The sequence below is a fragment of the Pan troglodytes genome, chromosome 19 (genome assembly GCF_028858775.2).
Source record: "Pan troglodytes isolate AG18354 chromosome 19, NHGRI_mPanTro3-v2.0_pri, whole genome shotgun sequence".
NCBI classification, from domain to species: Eukaryota; Metazoa; Chordata; class Mammalia; order Primates; family Hominidae; genus Pan; species Pan troglodytes.
This window is the reverse complement of record NC_072417.2, coordinates 26045306-26062893: the sequence shown is the minus strand read 5'-3', so window position 1 is coordinate 26062893 and position 17588 is coordinate 26045306. Positions and strand designations below refer to the sequence as shown.

General features: G+C 51.4%; 1 protein-coding gene across 5 annotated transcripts in view; it reads right to left on the bottom strand.

Moving 5' to 3' along the window:
• ZNF385C (zinc finger protein 385C) overlaps positions 1 to 17278 on the bottom strand; it is a 72860-nt gene extending 55582 nt beyond the window's left edge. For 3 of the 5 annotated variants that reach the window (XM_054670890.1, XM_054670891.1, XM_063798582.1), the window contains exon 1: positions 17215 to 17278. The gene's annotated coding sequence lies outside the window, so the exon portion shown is untranslated. Of the gene's footprint in view, positions 1 to 6912; positions 7159 to 17214 lie in introns of those variants that run through there. The other 2 variants (XM_054670892.2, XM_054670889.2) reach the window with 2 other exon arrangements.
• Between the last annotated feature and the right edge of the window lie 310 nt (positions 17279 to 17588).

The window sequence follows — 17588 nt, the reverse complement described above, 5'->3', positions numbered from 1 at the left end:
ATGGGCGCAGACAATAAGCAGATAAACACATGAATCAGGATGGACGAGGGCTTGCAGAAGACCAGCACTCAGGAGGGGCCCCTCTGGAGGGGCTCTGTCAGACCTGGCTGACCTGAGGGATAGGCCTGCCTGAGGGTTTTTGGCCACAACCACTCACGGGAATCACCTGAGCAGCCTTGGAAGATTCTAATGTCCAAACTCCGCCCCAGGGATCTTATTTTTTTGAGACAGAGTCTGACTCTGTCACTCAGGCTGGAATCCAGTGGTGCAATCTCTGCTCACTGCAACCTTCACCTCCTGGGTTCAAGTCATTCTCCTGCCTCAGCTGGGATTACAGTTGCCTGCCACCACGCCCAGTTAATTTTTATATTTTTAAAGTAGAGTCGGGGTTTCACCACGTTGACCAGGCTGGTCTCGAACTCCTGACCTCAGCGACCTGCTCGCCTCAGCCTTCCAAAGTGCTGGGATTACAGGCGTGAGCCACCACGCCCAACCTCTACCCAGAGATTCTGATAGGCTTGGTCTGGGTGCAGCCTGAGACTGTAAAATTCTGCCCAGGTGATTGACATGCAGCCAACAGTGAAAGCCTCATGCCCAGCAGGCTTCCCAAGTACCTGGCTACAGGAGCACCACCTGAGGAGCTTGTCCAGCATCCTAGGCTGGGCTCCACCCCCAGGGGTTCAGATTCAGGAGCCTGGGGTGAGGCCCAGCATCAACAGGTGCCCAGATCCTGAAGAGTTTCTAGGAGAGCAAGGGCGAGCTCCAGAGACTGGCTCTCAGAGTCTTCCTCACACTGAGCCTGGCCACACTGCATGGGACCACCTGCTGCTCCCATGAGCACTGTCCCACTGCCTTGCCCCCAGCCTAGCAAGTCCCCCGCCTTTCTCCAGGCAAGTCCTGCTGCCACTCCTAGGCTTACCATGAAGCCTGAAGCTTCCCACCACCTCAGCCCCTTGGCTGAAGCCCCTATGCCATCCTGTTCCATGGCGTGCTTCATGTCTGGCTGAATCCTGGGCTCCTAGAGGTAAAGCCAACTCATCCATGGCACATGGCACCAAGCCCAGCACCTCACAGGGTATGACTCGTGACCTCAGTGATCCGCTCGCCTCAGCCTTCCAAAGTGCTGGGATTACAGGCGTGAGCCACCACGCCCGACCTCTTCCCAGAGATTCTGATGGAATACCAACCTTCTGTTGAAGGAATACCAAATCTCTTCCAGCCTCCCCTGCTCCCACAACTAGGCCAAAGGTGGCAGTGTGGTGACTGGCTCCTCTAGATCCCTACTCCACCCCCTCACCTGAGTCTCTGGTCCCAGGATTCCTCTTGTGGCATCTGGCTTCTCTCCCACCCACTGCACTCTTGGCCTTGCCCTAAGGGCCAGCCCTGGGACGGCAGACAGTGTACAATTATGTTTCCCCAGGCAAAGGTGCTCCAGGACGCCCTCTCCATCCCCTCTAAAGAACCAGGTATCAGCCGGTGTGGCTGTTCATGCCTGTAATCCCAGCACTTCAGGAAGCTGAGGTAGGAGGATTGGTTGAGTCTAGGAGTTTGAGACCAGCCTGGGCAACATAATGAGACCATGTCTCTACAAAAAATACAAAAATTAGCCAGGCAAGGCCAGGCGCGGTGGCTTACACCTGTAATCCCAGCACTTTGGGAGGCCAAGGCTGGTGGATCACCTGAGGTCAAGAGTTTGAGACCAGCCTGTTCAACATGGTGAAGACCCGTCTCTACTAAAAATACAAAATTTAGCCGGGATGGTGGTGCACGCCTGTAATCCCAGCTACTCTGGAGGCTGAGGCAGGAGAATGGCATGAACCCGGGAGGTGGAGGTTGCAGTGAGCCAAGATTGCATCATTGCACTCCAGCATGGGCAATAGAATGAAACTCCTTCTCAAAAAAAACAAAACAACAAAAAACAGTACCTCTTGAGAGACAAAGTGGCAAATGTAAGAAACCATGTCTGTTCATTTTTGCCTGCCAGCATAATTTCACAAAGCTCCTGACTCATGACAAAATGTTTTTTTGTTTTTTTTTTTTTTTGAGATGGAGTCTCTTGCTGTCACCCTGGCTGGAGTGCAGTGGCGTGATCTCGGCTCACTGCAAGCTCTGCCCCCCGGGTTCATGCCATTCTCCTGCCTCAGCCTCCAGAGTAGCTGGGACTACAGGCACCTGCCAACACGCCCCCGCTAATTTTTTGTAGTTTTGGTAGAGACGGGGTTTCACCATGTTAGCCAGGATGGTCTCGATCTCCTAACCTCATGATCTACCCACCTCGGCCTCCCAAAGTGTTGGGATTACAGGCATGAGCCGCCGTGCCTGGCCATAACAAAATGTTTTAAAAAACCAATCACACTACAGGAGGTCTTTGTTTTCTGGTAACTGGCCCAAAAAACAAAGATTTTACATTTTACCAAGAAAATCCTGTGTTGTCTTTATTAAGTTTTTGATTACTTAAAAAAACTAAACTTTAAAAGAATTAAAGTTTTTACATCCATGTAACTTTCTATATTGCTTTTCAAGTCTTTTTTTTTTTTTTTTTTTTTTGAGACAGAGTCTCGCTCTGTCACCCAGGCTGGAGTGCAATGGTGTGATCTCAGATCACTGCAACCTCTGCCTCCCAGGTTCAAGCGATTCTCCTGCCTCAGCCTCCCAAGTAGCTGGGATTACAGGCGTCCACCAATACGCCAGGCTAATTTTTATATTTTTAGTAGAGATGGCATTTTGCCATGTTGACCAGGCTGTTCTTGAACTCCTGACCTCAGGTGAACAACCTGCCTCGGCCTCCCAAAGTGCCAGGATGGCAGGCGTGAGCCACCATACCCAGCCACTTTTAAAGCCATTTATCACTCTGGTTAAACAAATATTATTTGGCTGAACGCAGTGGCTCACACCTATAATCCCACCGTTTTAGGAGGCTGAGATGGGAGGTTTGCTTGGGGCCAGGAGTCCCAGACTAGTCTGGGCTGAACATATCAAGACCTCATATCTGAAAAAAAAAAAAAAAGGCTAGGCATGGTGGCACATGCCTGTAGTCCAACGTATGAGGGCAGATTGCTTGAGCCCAGAAGTTCCAGGCTGCAGTGAGCTATTATCACACCACTACACTCTAGCCTGGGCGACAGAGCTTGTCTCAAAAAAAAAAAAAAAAAAACCCAAAACCAAAAACAAACAAAAAACTATTATTTTAGAATGACCTATGATTCTGTTTTGATGAAGTGTTTTAAACATTTTTACATCTTTGGCAGGTTTCTCCAAGATCAAAATCCTAAATTAAGCCTTTTTAAACTAAATAGACATATAAAAGACATCGTCAAATAATAAATAATAATAGATCTTCTTTCAGTTATATTTATGAGTGTTATTAATATAAACGTTTCACAATTATATTAGTTCATAAAAATCTAATATATTATCAATGATAATTTTATTTTATTTTTTCTTGGAGACAGGGTCTCACTCTGTTGCCCAGGCTAGAGTACAGTGGTATGATCACGGCTCACTGCAGCCTCCACCTCCTGGGCTGAAACAATCCTCCTGCCTCAACCTCCCAAGTAGCTTTGACTACAGGCATACACCACCATGCCCAGCTAATTTAAGAAAAAAATTTTTTTTTAGAGATGGGGTCTTGCTATGTTTCCTAGGCTGATCTCGAACACCTGAGCTCAAGCCATCCTCCCACCTCGGCCTCCCAGAGTGCTGGGATTAGAGGTGTGAGCCACCATGGCTGGCCAGTCATAATTTTAATTATGTTCAATATTTTCCATATTTTATATAGATATGTTATTTATATAAACAATCTAAACACTACTTAAAATGTATAAAGATCTGGGCTGGGTGCGGTGGCTCACGCCTGTAATCCCAGCACTTTAGGAAGCCAAGACAGGCAGATCACCTGAGGCCAGGAGTTCGAGACCAGCCTGACCAACATGGTGAAACCCCGTCTCTACTAAAAATACAAAAATTAGCCAGGCGTGGTGGCGTGCACCTGTAATCCCAGCACTTTGGGAAGCCAAGGCAGAAGGATTGCTTGAGTCCAGGAGTTCAAGATCAGCCTGGGCAACATATGGAGACCCTGTCTGCAAAACATTTTTTTTTTTTTTTTATTTGAGACAGAGTCTCACTCTGTTGCCCAGGCTGGAGTGCACAATGTCGGCTCACTGCAACCTCCACCTCCCAGGTTCAAGCAATTCTTGTGGCTCAGCCTCCTGAGCAGCTGGGACTACAAGTGTGCGCCACCACGTCCGGCTAATTTTTTTCTTTTTTTTTTTTTTGTATTTTTAGTAGAGACAGGGTTTCGCCATGTTGCCCAGGTTGGTCTCAAATGCCTGAGTTCAGGCAATCTGCCCGCCTCAGCCTCCCAAAGTGCTAGGATTACAGGCGTGAGCCACCGTGCTGGGCCTCTGCAAAACATTTTTTTTTTTTTTTTTTTTGAGACAGAGTCTCACTTTGTCGCCCAGGCTGGAGTGCAGTGGCGCAATCTCGGCTCACTGCAACCTCTGCCCTCTGAGTTCAAGCGATTCTCCCGCCTTAGACTCGCCAGTAGCTGGGATTACAGGCGTCTGTCTCTGCGCCTGGCTAATTTTTTGTGCTTTTAGTAGAGATGGGGTTTCACCATCTTGGCCAGGCTGGTCTTGAACTCCTGACCTCGTGATCCACCCACCTCGGCCTCCCAAAGTGCTGAGATTACAGGCATGAGCCACCACGCCCGGCCTCTGCAAAACATTTTTTAAAAATTAGCCAGGCATGGTGGCACACGCATGTGGTCCCGGTCACTTGGGAAGTTGAGGTGGGAGGATTGCTTGAGCCAGGGAGGTTGAGGCTGCAGTGAGCCATGATTGTGCCATTGCACTCCAGCCTGGGCAGCAGAGCAAGATCTTGTCTCGAAAAATAATAATAACAATACATTTAAATTTAAATTTAAAAAACCGGCTGGGTGCAGTGGCTCATGCCTGTAATCCCAGCACTTGGGGAGGCCAAGGTGGGCAGATCACCTGAGGTCAGGGGTTAGAGACCAGCCTGCGCAACATGGTGAAACCCCGTCTCTACTTAAAATACAAAAATTAGCTGGATGTGGTGGCACACCCCTGTAAGCCTAGCTACTCGGGAGGCCGAGGCACAAGAATCACTTCAACCAGGCAGGCAGAGGTTGCAGTGAGCTGAGAACGCTTCGGCCTGGGCAACAGAGTGAGACTTTGTCTTAAATAAATAAATAAATAAATTTTAAAAACCAACTCTAAGATCAGGCGCAGTGGCTCACGCCTGTAATCCTAGCACTTTGGGAGGCCAAGGCAGGCGGATCACCTGAGGTCAGGAGTTCGAGACCAGCCTGGCCAACATGGAGAAACCCTGTCTCTACTAAAAATACAAAAATTAGCCAGGCATGGTGGCGTGCGCCTGTCATTCCAGCTACTTGGGAGGCTGAGGCAGGAGAATAGCTTGAACCCAGGAGGCAGAGGCTGCAGTGAGCCAAGACCCCAGCATTGCACTCCAGCCTGGGCAACAGAGTGAGATTCCATCTCAAAAAAAAAAAAAAAAAAAATCCAATAAATATAAATACAGAAAGAAAAAAGTAAAATTAATTTAAAAACACAAATGTAAGTTTGTTTTATTAGTTATGTTTTTTCCCATATGTAACTCAGTTTAATACTTTTTTTTTTTTTTTTTTTTTTTAGATAGAGTTTTGCTCTTGTTGCCCAGGCTGGAGTGCAGTGGCGTGATCTTGGTTCACTGCAACCTCCACCTCCCAGGTTCAAGCAATTCTCCTGCCTCAGCCTCCCAAGTAGCTGGGATTACACCACCACGCCCGGCTAATTTTTTGTACTTTTAGTAGAGACGAGGATTTCTCCATATTGGTCAGGCTGGTCTTGAACTCCCGACCTCAGGTGATCCGCCCACCTCAGCCTCCCAAAGTGCTGGGATTACAGGCGTGAGGCCTGTATACTTAAGCCTTAATACTATTAAGCATATACTGCTATGTATGATCTATAATATCCTTGTAATAGCCCTATTAAGGGGTTAAGTACAAAAAAAGACAATGTTGATGAAAACCTAGATCATGCTAATTAAAAAATAAATGCAATTCAAACTGTGTTTTCCAATAAGTAGGCATATATGCACGCTGGGACTAGTGCTCATTGCTTAAAACTACAACTGAAAACAATCAATCATCCTGAAAAAAGAGGCTTCCTAGTTACCTGACACAGTCAGCACTTGGCTTTTAAATACAACCAGGCAGCTGATTTATGACCAAAAGAAAAAACTTGTGACACAAAGTAGCAAACATCAGAAGCCATTTGCTCATTTCTGCTTACCAGGATAATTTCACAAAGTCCCTGACTCTGTGCTTATCTGCAGCTCTCTGAAAAGAGTTTTAAAGACAAAACAAGATAAAACACAGCACCTCCCACAGCCCCACATCTCTTGCCTGAATCACTATATTCCTTAAAAGATCAATGGCCCCAGTCCTAGCCAGGCGCAGTGTCTCACGTCTATAAATCTCAGCACTTTGGGAATCCGAGACAGGAGGTTCACTTGAGGCCAGGAGCTTAAGACCAACCAGGGGAACATAGCAAGACCCCTGCCTCCATAAAAATAAAATAACCATAGTCCTTGCCTTTTGTTGCACATACAATAATGTCTGACAGAGTTAGTGATTATACCTCCGTAATCTATAATCAATATACTGTTACAGCCAAATTTTGATGTCCTTTTGCACATACTGAACCCCCACTACCTATATATAAACTATAAGCTAAAACACTGATTTAAAACAGTCTGACAAAACTGTTTTAGGGCTGTAGGCCATGCTCTATAGTCCTCCGTAAGACTTCTGAATAAAACTAACTTTAATTCTTTAAATGGTTAATTTTTTTTTAATCGACACTCTTAGAGGGTCGTTATGAGGATTACCTGAGTCAATATTTGCAAAGTGTTTAGCAACGAGGCACGTGGTAATCATTACATATGTTTGCTAAATAACACAAGTGTAGTCAATCAACAAGGTCCATCCTGCTGATGCTGGGTCTGGGAGGTTGGGACTGAGATTTCCACTTTACAGGTGAGGAGACTGAGGACCCGGAGAGGAAGAGACTTGCCCTCAGATGGCACTCAAACCTGAGGTCTGTCTCCCTTCAACCTTCTCTCTTCCAGCACCCCCAGGTCACCTCCCTCCCTCCTCAGGCGCCTGGCCTGGCCCGGGTGGGCGCAGTGCCCCACGCTGACAGAGGCCCCTTTGTCTCCCTGCCCAGTGTCACACCCAGAGGGCGGAGCACCGCCGGACAAGCGCCCTGTGTCTGGGTCTGTTTCACCGCCAGGTCTGCGGCCGCCTGGGCGGCTCCAGCCACGGGACTCGAGGTAGGTGGATCCCAGGGCCATTCCCATCCCTTCCATCCCCCACCCCAACCTCAGCAGGGCATCCCCGACTCTCCCTCAGTGCAAAGAAGGAGAAACCTCCAAGGGAAACGCCCCAGTTCTTGGTCTCGACTCTGTGCAAACTCCAAGTGGCCAGAGCCTGGGTGTTGGGGGGAAGGGCTCCAAGCTGCCTCAAATACCAGAAGCAGGGAGCTAAGGGTGTGGGAATGGCAGCAAGGGCATTCTGCGTGTTGCAGGAGGGCTGCGGTGGGATCCTGGGGAGTGGGACAGAGATTACCCTGCCCTTTTTTACCCCATACTCTATCTGTAACCCGTCACCCAGGCTGGAGTGCAGTGGTGCGATCACAGCTCACTGCACCCTCGACCTCCTGGCCTCAAGCGATCCTCCCGCCTTGGCCTCTCAACACACTGGGACTACAGGCACACGCATCACCATGTCTGGCCCGGTTCACTTCTCTTTACCACCTGGATTGGCAGAACAGCCACCTCACTGGTCTCCCTGCCTCTACTTCCCCACTTCCTCTCCCTCCCAGTCCCATCTTCACACAGCCAGAGGGAGACTATTAAAAGGGCAACTCTCCAGCCTGGGCAACTCCATCTCTACAAAAAATACAAAAATTAGCTGGGTGTGGTGGTGCACACCTATAGTCCCAGCTACTCAGGAGGCTGAGGTGGGAGGATAGCTTGAACCTGGGAGGTCGAGGCTGCAGTGAGCCGTGATCACACCACCACACTCCAGCCTGGGGGACAGAATAAGACCCTGTCTCTAAATAAATAAATAAATAAAAATAAAGGCAAATCTGATCAAGTCATGCTCTGGGATAAAAGCTCTAAAGGCTTCACCCTTTGCTTTAGGAGAATGCTTGCCCCAGCCTGGAAGATCCGGGCCTTTCCCCTCCCCCAAGCCCTTCTCTCCCAGTCCACCCCTTCCACCTGATTCCTCCCACAGATTAACTGAGATATAAATACAACTCTCCACCTAAAAATATTACGGGTAGAAGTAACACTGAGGATGGCTAGAAATGGATATAAGAAAACTCATTATTGACTAAAATGCACAAAAGAATCAAATCTTGACCACGAATCTTTTTTTGGGGTTTTAATTTAAATCTTCCAAAATGGAATGGGGTTACCCAGTCAATCACACAATGGCAGAAACTCGTGTCAAGAGCCTGCAGCCCCCACACTGATGGATGCCTCCAATCTCAGCAGCAGAATGTGTATGGAATCGATGCCGATGAAAACAGTTTCAGTAAAATTACAAAAGAATGAAAAACATGGACATTTGTTTAACTGTACTACAGGGAAAAAACAAAAATCTGATCAAAGAATTAAGTTGGATGAATAGAGTTCAAGCTGGAGAACACCTTCTTAAAACATTTTCAGGGTTAGTATGTTTTGGTTTAAAATGTTTGCATTCAAAACATCCTTCGGGTCAAAATATCCGTAGTGGTTAAAATATCCTGTGTCCCTCTGATCTGTTTCCTATAACTCCCCACCTTCCAGCCACACTGGGCTCTTTCTGTCCCTGGAGCACAGCGAGTTTCCCCTCACTTGGGAGCTTTCTCAAAGCCTGTTCTCTCTGCCTTGAGTGCTCTTTTCCTTCTGACCCCTCCCTCCTCCTTCTCATGGCTGATATTTAACTATCACCTCTGAAAGACGCCTTCCTGCATTGCTCTCTCTAGGGTAGATTTCCTTCCTTCCCATTTCCTCTTATTCCCTTTTTTTTTTTTTGAGATGGAGTCTCGTTTTGTCGCCCAGGCTGGAGTGCAATTGCGCGATCTCGGCTCACTGCAACCTCCACCTCCCAGGTTCAAGCGATTCTCCTGCTTCAGCCTCCCGAGTAGCTGGGATTACAGGCTTGCGCCATCACGCACTAATTTTTGTATTTTTAATTAGTGATGGGGTTTCACCATGTTGGCCAGGCTGGTCTCGAACTCCTGACCCCAAGTGATCCGCCCACCTTGGTCTCCCAAAGTGCTGGGATTACAGACGTGAGCCACCACACCCAGCCTCTTATTCCCTCTTGAGAACCTATCTTAGGCTGGGCACGGTGGCTCACGCCTGTAATCCCAGCACTTTGGGAAGCAGAGGCGGGCGGATCATGAGGTCAGGAGATCGAGACCACGGTGAAACCCCATCTCTACTAAAAATACAAAAAATTAGCTGGGCACAGTGGTGGGCACCTGTAGTCCCAGCTACTCGGGAGGCTGAGGCAGGAGAATGGCGTGAACCCGGAAGGCAGAGCTTGCAGTGAGCCGAGATCCTGCCACTGCACTCCAGCCTGGGCGACAGAGCGAGACTCCGTCTCAAAAAAAAGAGAACCTATCTTGTTCCCTCTTGGAACCCTGTCTTGTTCCTCCTGAATTCCCAGGGCAGAGGCTAGCAAGTATAACACATAGTAGGTGCTCCTTAAATATTGGTTAAATGAATGAGTAAATCAGTGTCACTGGGATGAGAGCTAGGACAGTAGGCTGGGGCTTGGGGGTAGGGGCTGGGACAGGGTAGAGACACACCCACTTATGACATCAAGTTCCAAGGAAGCCCATTTCAGTGGGAGAACAAAGAGAAGACTGGCTGCGCATGGTGGCATTACAGGCATGAGCCTGTAATCCTAGCACTTTGGGAGGCTGAGGCAGGAGGATCGCTTGAGCCCAGGAGTTTGAAACCAATCTGGGCAACAGAGGGAGACCCCTGTCTCTACAGAAAATGTAACAAAATTATCCAGGTGTGTGCCTGTAGTCCCAGCTATTCGTGAGGCTCTGGACTGAGGGCTGGGGTGGGAGGATTGCTTGGGCCTGGGAGGCGGAGGCTGCGGTGAGCTGTTATCGCACCACTGTACTCCAGCCTGGGTGGCAGAGCGAGACTTCATCTCAAACAAAAAAGAAAAGAGGATACAAAACCAGGCCTACTCCTGATTTTTGCCCTATGCCCAGCTTCCCAAGGGTCAGGCCCATGTGCCAAATGGACAGCTCCCCCTCCACCCCTTCATCTAGGCTACCTTCTTGGGGCTTGGCTCCCACATGTGGCTTCAGGCCAGGCTATTTGGGGAAACTTCCTGATCCCCCCTCTGGCCTCTCCACACCCACACCTCATCTTGCAGACCCAGAATAGCTGTCCCCAGTCTCAACCTAGGGACAGTCTCATTCCCAATTAGCACCCAGAGGGTTGAAACCATCTCTAAAAGCTTCTTGTGTCCCTCTCCCCTCAGGAAGCTGCTAACTAGGACAGCAAATTTCAGAATAAGGTCACAAGAATGCTACCTGCCCCTATATTCACCTCCCAGCCAGAGACTCAGGGGCCAGGAGTCTTGGTGTGTGAAGGTAGAGGAGCTTTGGGTGAGGGGGAGATTCAGGGAGAGCCAGGGGTGACTGCAGCCTGTGACTCTTTGAATCAAAGGAGCAGCTCCAGCATGGTCCGGCAAGGAGCCCTGGCTGTGATGGGTGAGGAGACCCAGGTTCCAGTCCAGGTTCTGCTAGAAGATTGACTCTGCAAAAGTTCCTTTGCTCTCTGAGCTTTCATCATCTACAAAAAGAACTTTGATCTTGGCCAGGCGCAGAGGCTCATGACGGTAATCTTAGCACTTTGGGAGGCCGAGGTGGGTGGATCACCTGAGCTCAGGAGTTCGAGACCAGCCTGGACAACATGGCAAAACCCTGTCTCTACTAAAAATACAAAAAATTAGCTGGGCATGGTGGCATGTGCCTGTAATCCCAGCTACTCAGGAGGCTGAGGCACGAGAATCTTGTGAACCTGGGAGGGGGAGGTTGCAGTGAGCTGAGACTGCACCACTGCACTCCAGCTTGGGCAACAGAGCAAGCGAGATTCGTGTCAAAAAAAAAAAAAAGAATTTTGATCTCTGCAGGTGCTCATAGGATGGGATGAGGCAGTTCTGTATACTGCAAAGTTCTGTACAAAATCAGGGGATAGGAGGCCCTTTGGGGTCCTAGGGAGATTGTTCTGGAGATGGATTCTTGCAGGGGCCCCGAGCCCATCAGAGAATTATTCCTCTGCTAAAGTCTCACTGGAGGACTGGCTCAAGCCTCTGCCAACAGGGAGAGTGGGCAGGCTTCTCCCACATTCCAAAGACCACACCCCATGTGTCCCTCTTTAGGAACCCCTAGAAAACCCAAGGGTTCCTGTTCCCAGTGCCTTTTCCTGGCATTTCCTCTCCTCTCAGCAGGGAGTGGGGGAGTGTCCCATCCCCATCCTGCCCTCCAGGGCCAGAGCACTCAACTTTGGGGCTGGGGAGGGGGTCAGCTGGCATCAGATGCGGGACTGAACAGAGCTGAGATCAGAAGGGTAGAGAAGTCTGGGGCTTGGGATGTAGGAGAGACATCTGGGAGCGGGGGGCGGGGGTCCGGGGAAGGCTGGACAGGGCAGGGGGCAAGGCCGAAGCTGGGTCTGGCCTCTAGCCTGGGCATCTAAAGTGAGAAGAAGGACCTGTGGAGTCGGTCCTTGCCCCACCCAAGGAAATCTTAATCCAATAAACAAACAGCCAACACAGCCGCTCCTGTGCAAGAAGCCGTGGGAGCAATGGGGAGGCCACAGAGGTGGGGAGGCCAGGAGAGGGCAGGGAGGCTGTTTAAACAGGCCCCTCGGCCTGGGGCAGTTGGCAGAAATATTTGGAACAGGGTGGGGAGCACAGCTGTGGTTTGGAGCAGGAAGCTGGGGCCCGGGGTGGGTGGGCTGAGCTTGGCTGCTTCCAGGAGAAAGAAAAGTGTCAATTCAGCCCCACTCTGGTCAACGCCTCTTCTGAGGGAGACTCCAAGTCCCAACACCCTTCCCTCAGTTCAAGGTCAATCAGGTCAACCAGACAGACAAGGGGCTCTATCCCTTATCTCCCAGAGTGATGACTCTGGACCCCCAGCCCTGCTCCCAGGCCTATGATCCTGGGCCTCATCACTGAAGAAAGTTTCAGAGTTCAGAGCCAAAACCCCGGAGTTCTCAACAGAGGAGTTAGAGGAGATGAGCCATCAGCTCTTTATTTTTTTTACTTTTTATTTTATTTTATTTTATTTTATTTTTTTTGAGAGAGGGTCTCACTCTGTCATCCAGGCTGGAGTGCAGTGGCACGATGTTGGCTCACTGCAACCTGTACCTCCCAGGCTCAGGCAAATCTCCTGCTTCAGTCTCCCGAGTACCTGGGATTAAAGGTACCCATTACCAAGCCCGGCTAATTTTTTGTACTTTTTTAGCAGAGACGAGGTTTCACCATGTTGGCCAGGCTGATCTCTAACTCCTTGACCTCAAGAAATCCACCCACCTTGGCCTCCCAAAGTGCTGGGATTACAGTTGTGAGCCACTGCACTCGGCCCATCCACTCTCCCTAGGACGTGATATTCCCTTTCCTGCCACCTTGCCTGGCAGTGGAGGGGTCCAGAAGTGATCGTGGCCCCCTGGGAGGCATTATCACCTTTTTTTTTTGAGATGGAGTTTCACATTTGTTGCCCAGGCTGGAGTGCAATGGTGCAATCTTGGCTTTCTGCAACCTCTGCCTCCCAGGTACAAACGATTCTCCCACCTCAACCTCCCAAGTAGCTGAGATTACAGGCATGCGCCACCGCGCCCAGCTAATTTTGTATTTTTAGTAGAGACAGGGGTTCACCATGTTGGCCAGGCTGGTTTCGAACTTCTGACCTCAGGTGATCCACCCGCCTCAGCCTCCCAAAGTGCTAGTATTACAGGCGTGAGCCACCGTGCCTGGCTGTCACCTTCTTTCAGGACTCTTGGCTCTCCTTTTGCCGAGACTCCTCAAGAGACTAAGGCAGAGAGTCAGAAGGATACATGTCCAGACTGACAGGCAGATATAGAGAGAGGTGAAGATACAGAAAGACCCACCCAGAGAGATAGCCACGCAGTCAGACACTGAGAGTGGGAGTGTGAGAGAGAGGGACAGAGAGAGAAGGGGTAGACAGAGGAGGCAGAGAAAAAGGAAGAAGAAAAGACATAGAGAGAAAGACTCACAGAAAAAAGAGCTAGACGGGTGGAGAGGAGAGACAGAGATAGCAAAGGACAGGGTCAGGAGAGGGGAAAGGACACAGATGGGGAGCACACAGGAGGCGCAGGGCCAGACACACTCACAGGCCGAAGCAGAAAGAGGGTCACGAGAACTACACAAGGACAGACAGCCTCAGGACCCAGAGACACTCTCCTGGGAGACGTGGGGGAGCCAAAGTGCTTGGGGGTCGAGCCCCACTGGGGGTGGCCTCACCAGGGCAATGCTGCTACCTCCTGTCCCCAAAGCTTAACCAACCGCTGCCGGTGTCTGGCCCCCAGCCACCCTCTAGTAAGCCAGCCCTTGGCCACTGGAGCCAGTGGGTCACCCAAGGTGAATGAAAAGTCACCAATAAGGGACAGTGAGAGTGTGACTGGGGTGAAGGTATGGGTGTCACAAGCCATGTGTGTCAGGGTGGGTCTGACCTGGGGTGGGGTTTAGGAGCGCACAACCCTACACACAGACCTCTGGGGGTTAGTGCAGGCGGGCATGCGTACCTGAGTGAGTTTGTGAGTGTCTGTACATGTGTGTGGATCCAGTTCCATTAAGAGCCTCACGATGCTAATGAGGCCAACGTGGCAGGCTGTTCCTCAAATAGCCCAATCAGAAACAATGAGTGAGCAGAGACAGCCACAATAAAGGTTTCATGCCTCTTCTGAACAGACGGTGTGTCCAGGTGCCACAGGGCACTTGACTACAGTCAACACCAGCGTACCATTCATTCCCGCTGGGGATGACCCCCGCCGCCTGGCCAGCTGACCCCACAGTCTCCCCTGTCCCAAGCCCAAACTCCAAACTCATGGGAGAACCCACATGATAGACACATGGGCCCTCCCGGGTGGCAGGCACAGCTCCCTCTGAGAAGGGCAGCCAGAGGGATGGTGGGGTCCAACCCTGGCTTTCCCCCAGGCTAGCTTCCATCCCTCCTGCTGCTGCGGCCCCATTTAGCTCTCTCCTTGCTCCTGGGGTCCAGTGACCCACACCCTCACCACACACAGGAGAGAAGTAACCTCTCCTCCCCAGCGCTTCCCTCTCAAGCATCACAGGACATTTAAAAAAAAATTGTCCCAGTTTTGTGGTGGATAATGAGGTCAGGAGGCCCACAGGGGAACTGCTTGTTGATGACAACTGACAATCTTCATTTCACCTTGAAACTCCGTCCTGGTCCAGGTAAGCATGTTCTAAGCCCAGTTTTATAGGGGTGCTACTCTACTGGGGGACAGGGAGAGTGGGGAAGGAATTAACCAAATGGCAGCTGAAGTCACAGGCCCAGCCAGGCCCACCTGGAACACTCACAGGGCCTGGGGCAAGGGGACAAATGGCGGCCCACAGACATATGTCTAAATATTTAAAAGTTATAAATCAAGCCAGCAAACTGTGAAATATGTTCTAACCTCTCACCCTGACAAATACACCTTCATTAACAACCTGGAGGACCAGATACAAATTTGGATTTATCTGCCTCCTGAGCTTTACACATCAGAATGACTCTGTGCAGAGGAGACAGCTCCACTCGCACCCTGGCCACCCCCCTTCCTGCTGCCGGGTCCTGTCTGCACCACAAGGGACTCTTGTGCATGTATAAGGACACCCAGCCTCATGTCCTTGCTCCATCCACAGCCCCTGCAAATAGCTGTCCCTTCACTGTCCGTAGGGGTGCACACACTATTGGCATAACCTGTCCTGAGGCAGACAGGCCCAGGGAAGAGGCTGGCATGGGCTGGGAGCCAGATGGTGACCATCTGGGCAGGGACCTCCAGAGTCACAGGTATGGAGAATGTGGTCTTGGAGGGGACTCACAGTCTCATCCCCTCGGCCCTGCTGATGCCTCATCCCACAGGGAGAGGACTGGCAGCAGGAGGGCCAGAGTGGAGCCTTTGAAAGCCCCCAGCTTAGGGCATGGGCACTCCCTCCCTTGCCCAGGTTTAAGGGTGCTACTGAACTCAGCCTTCCCTGGCAGCCTAGAGATCAGGCCAGGGCCTGAAGCTGTCCTTTCACTGGAGGACAGCTTGGACAATCCCCAAACAGGACTTTCAGTCACTTGTATTATTTATCTTCCTGGAAAAATTTAGTGCGGCTTGATCCCAACTCCTGGAGGTGGGAGGGCAGAGCAGTGATGACAAGAGGGCATTTTTTTCAGGTTGGGTCTCCAAGCCAGAGCTTGTTCCACTGAGGCACAGCCCCAAGTGAGCTCCTGCTGGTACTGGTCCCTGCCTTGGGCGGGGGCGGGGGGACTCTCTCCCCTCTACAGAGACAAAAGGCAACAAACAAGGTGACTAAAAGAGGAGGAGGTGAGGGGCCCTGGGCAGCCCAGACAGGTCCAGAGATCCAGGAACCAGCAGGGGGCAGGCTCCCCCGGTAGGGGGGCATTCAGTGAAGGGCACTCTTTCTAGCCAAGCTTAGCTAAAAAAAAAAAAAAAAAAAAAAACCCTTCCACTCCCCCCTCCCCCGCTCGCTCTCACCCCCTGCAGATCGGCTTTGCTGTCCAACACATGAGGGGACACTGGTACTTTCTGAGCCCTCGCCAGGCTCCAGGCACTGCGCTAAGCGCTCTACATGTGTACCCTCATTTAACCCTTGCAGCCACTCTATGAGGTGGGTTCTATTATTATCCCCATTTTACAGGTGATTAAGTGAACTCAAAGAGGTTAAGAAACTTGTTCAACGTCACGCAGTAGGTAGAGGTGTCAGAACTCAGCTCTAACTGACCCCAAAGCCCCCACTCTTTCCACTAGAGCACATGGCCTCCCAGAAGCAAGAAGCTGGCACAGACCCAGCAGGGATGAAGGTCGGATATGAGAACGAACTTCTGCCTCTGATGGTTTGTGTGGTGGAATGAGGCAATGGAATGGGGAATCTAGACAGACAAGGAAGCCCCCCTCCCCCCATTGTCACCCGTGTCTGTCCAAAGGCTTGCGATGATCTCAGGAAGGTCCCTGGGGTCCCAGCTGGACCCAGACAGCAATGTCCTGACTTCCCTTTGTTCTATAATCCAGGGTCCTCTGCTCTACTTCAACCCAGCACCAAGACCCAAAGGCTGCCTCTCCTTAGTGGCTCAGAGCTCTGAGCATCACATTCAAGCTGTCAGCCCAGGTCCTCCTCCTCCAGGAAGGCTTCCTCGAGGTCCTGGGAGGCAGGACCCCTTTCCTACAGCCCAAATCCCAACACTGAGGGTGCAAATGCTCCCCTGTCTACAATAAGGCCACATCTGCGATCACCTTCCCCAGCCGGCTCTGTGACACAGACACAGAAAAGATCTACTGAGTTCCCAGACTTTCCGGGTTCCCTAGGCCATCGGGGTAATCCCCTGCTCACCCCCTTGTACCCAGATGTAAATAAATGATGCAGGTGCCCTGGGGCTCATTAGAAAACCCAGGCCCCAGCTCAACTATGCGGCGGCTTTTACCTCATTAGCCCACGGAACAGAAGCCCAGTTTGGGTCAAGCCATCACCCTCTAGGGTGGGGAAGAGGCTGCCCTTGGATGAGGCATGGCACACTCTCAGTCAACGAGGTTCCTTACTCCGGACCCCCGTCCTCACCATCCCCAACCTGCCCCACTCCAGAAAGCTGCGTGTCTAATGCCCGGCTCTTTCTTTTCCATCCTTTGGAGCCCGCCTGGCATCAGGGATAACCAGCCAGGACCCTCTAACTGCCCCAGAGTTCAGTCCCACCCAGCAGATGCCCAACGTCGGCGCGCAGAGCCGAGATAGGGATATCCTCACTGTCCCTTGGGGTCCCCCAATTTTGAGGCGAGAGGACCGGACAGGTGGAAGGGGCTGCCTCGTTCTCCCGCGCTGCCCTCGAGGTCCTCGGCGTGGACTAGCCCGCGTCGCCGTCTTACCTGCGGGGCAGAGACGGAGCCCGCCGCGGCCACCTGCTCTCGCCTGGCTGGGAACGCTGCGTGTGGGGCTGGCTGGGAGGGGCGGGGCCCGGCGGGGCAGGGGCGGGGCTGGGAGGGGGAGCCGGGCCGGCCCCTCCTCGAGGCCCCGCCGGTGGGGTGCGCGGGCTCGTTCAGGTGGGAAGTCCCGGGAGAGCATCTGAGCCACAGGGAGGGCCCGGAGCTCGAGTTCTGAAGGCTGGGAAGTTAGGACTCCGGGGGGTGCGGGGGGTGGGTGGGAATCCCCCGCTTCAGACAGCCTCGCCCAGATGCCCTGGAGCGGGTGACTTCATATAAAGACCCCTCACACGAAGAAGAAAGCTCAGAAACCTCTCCTG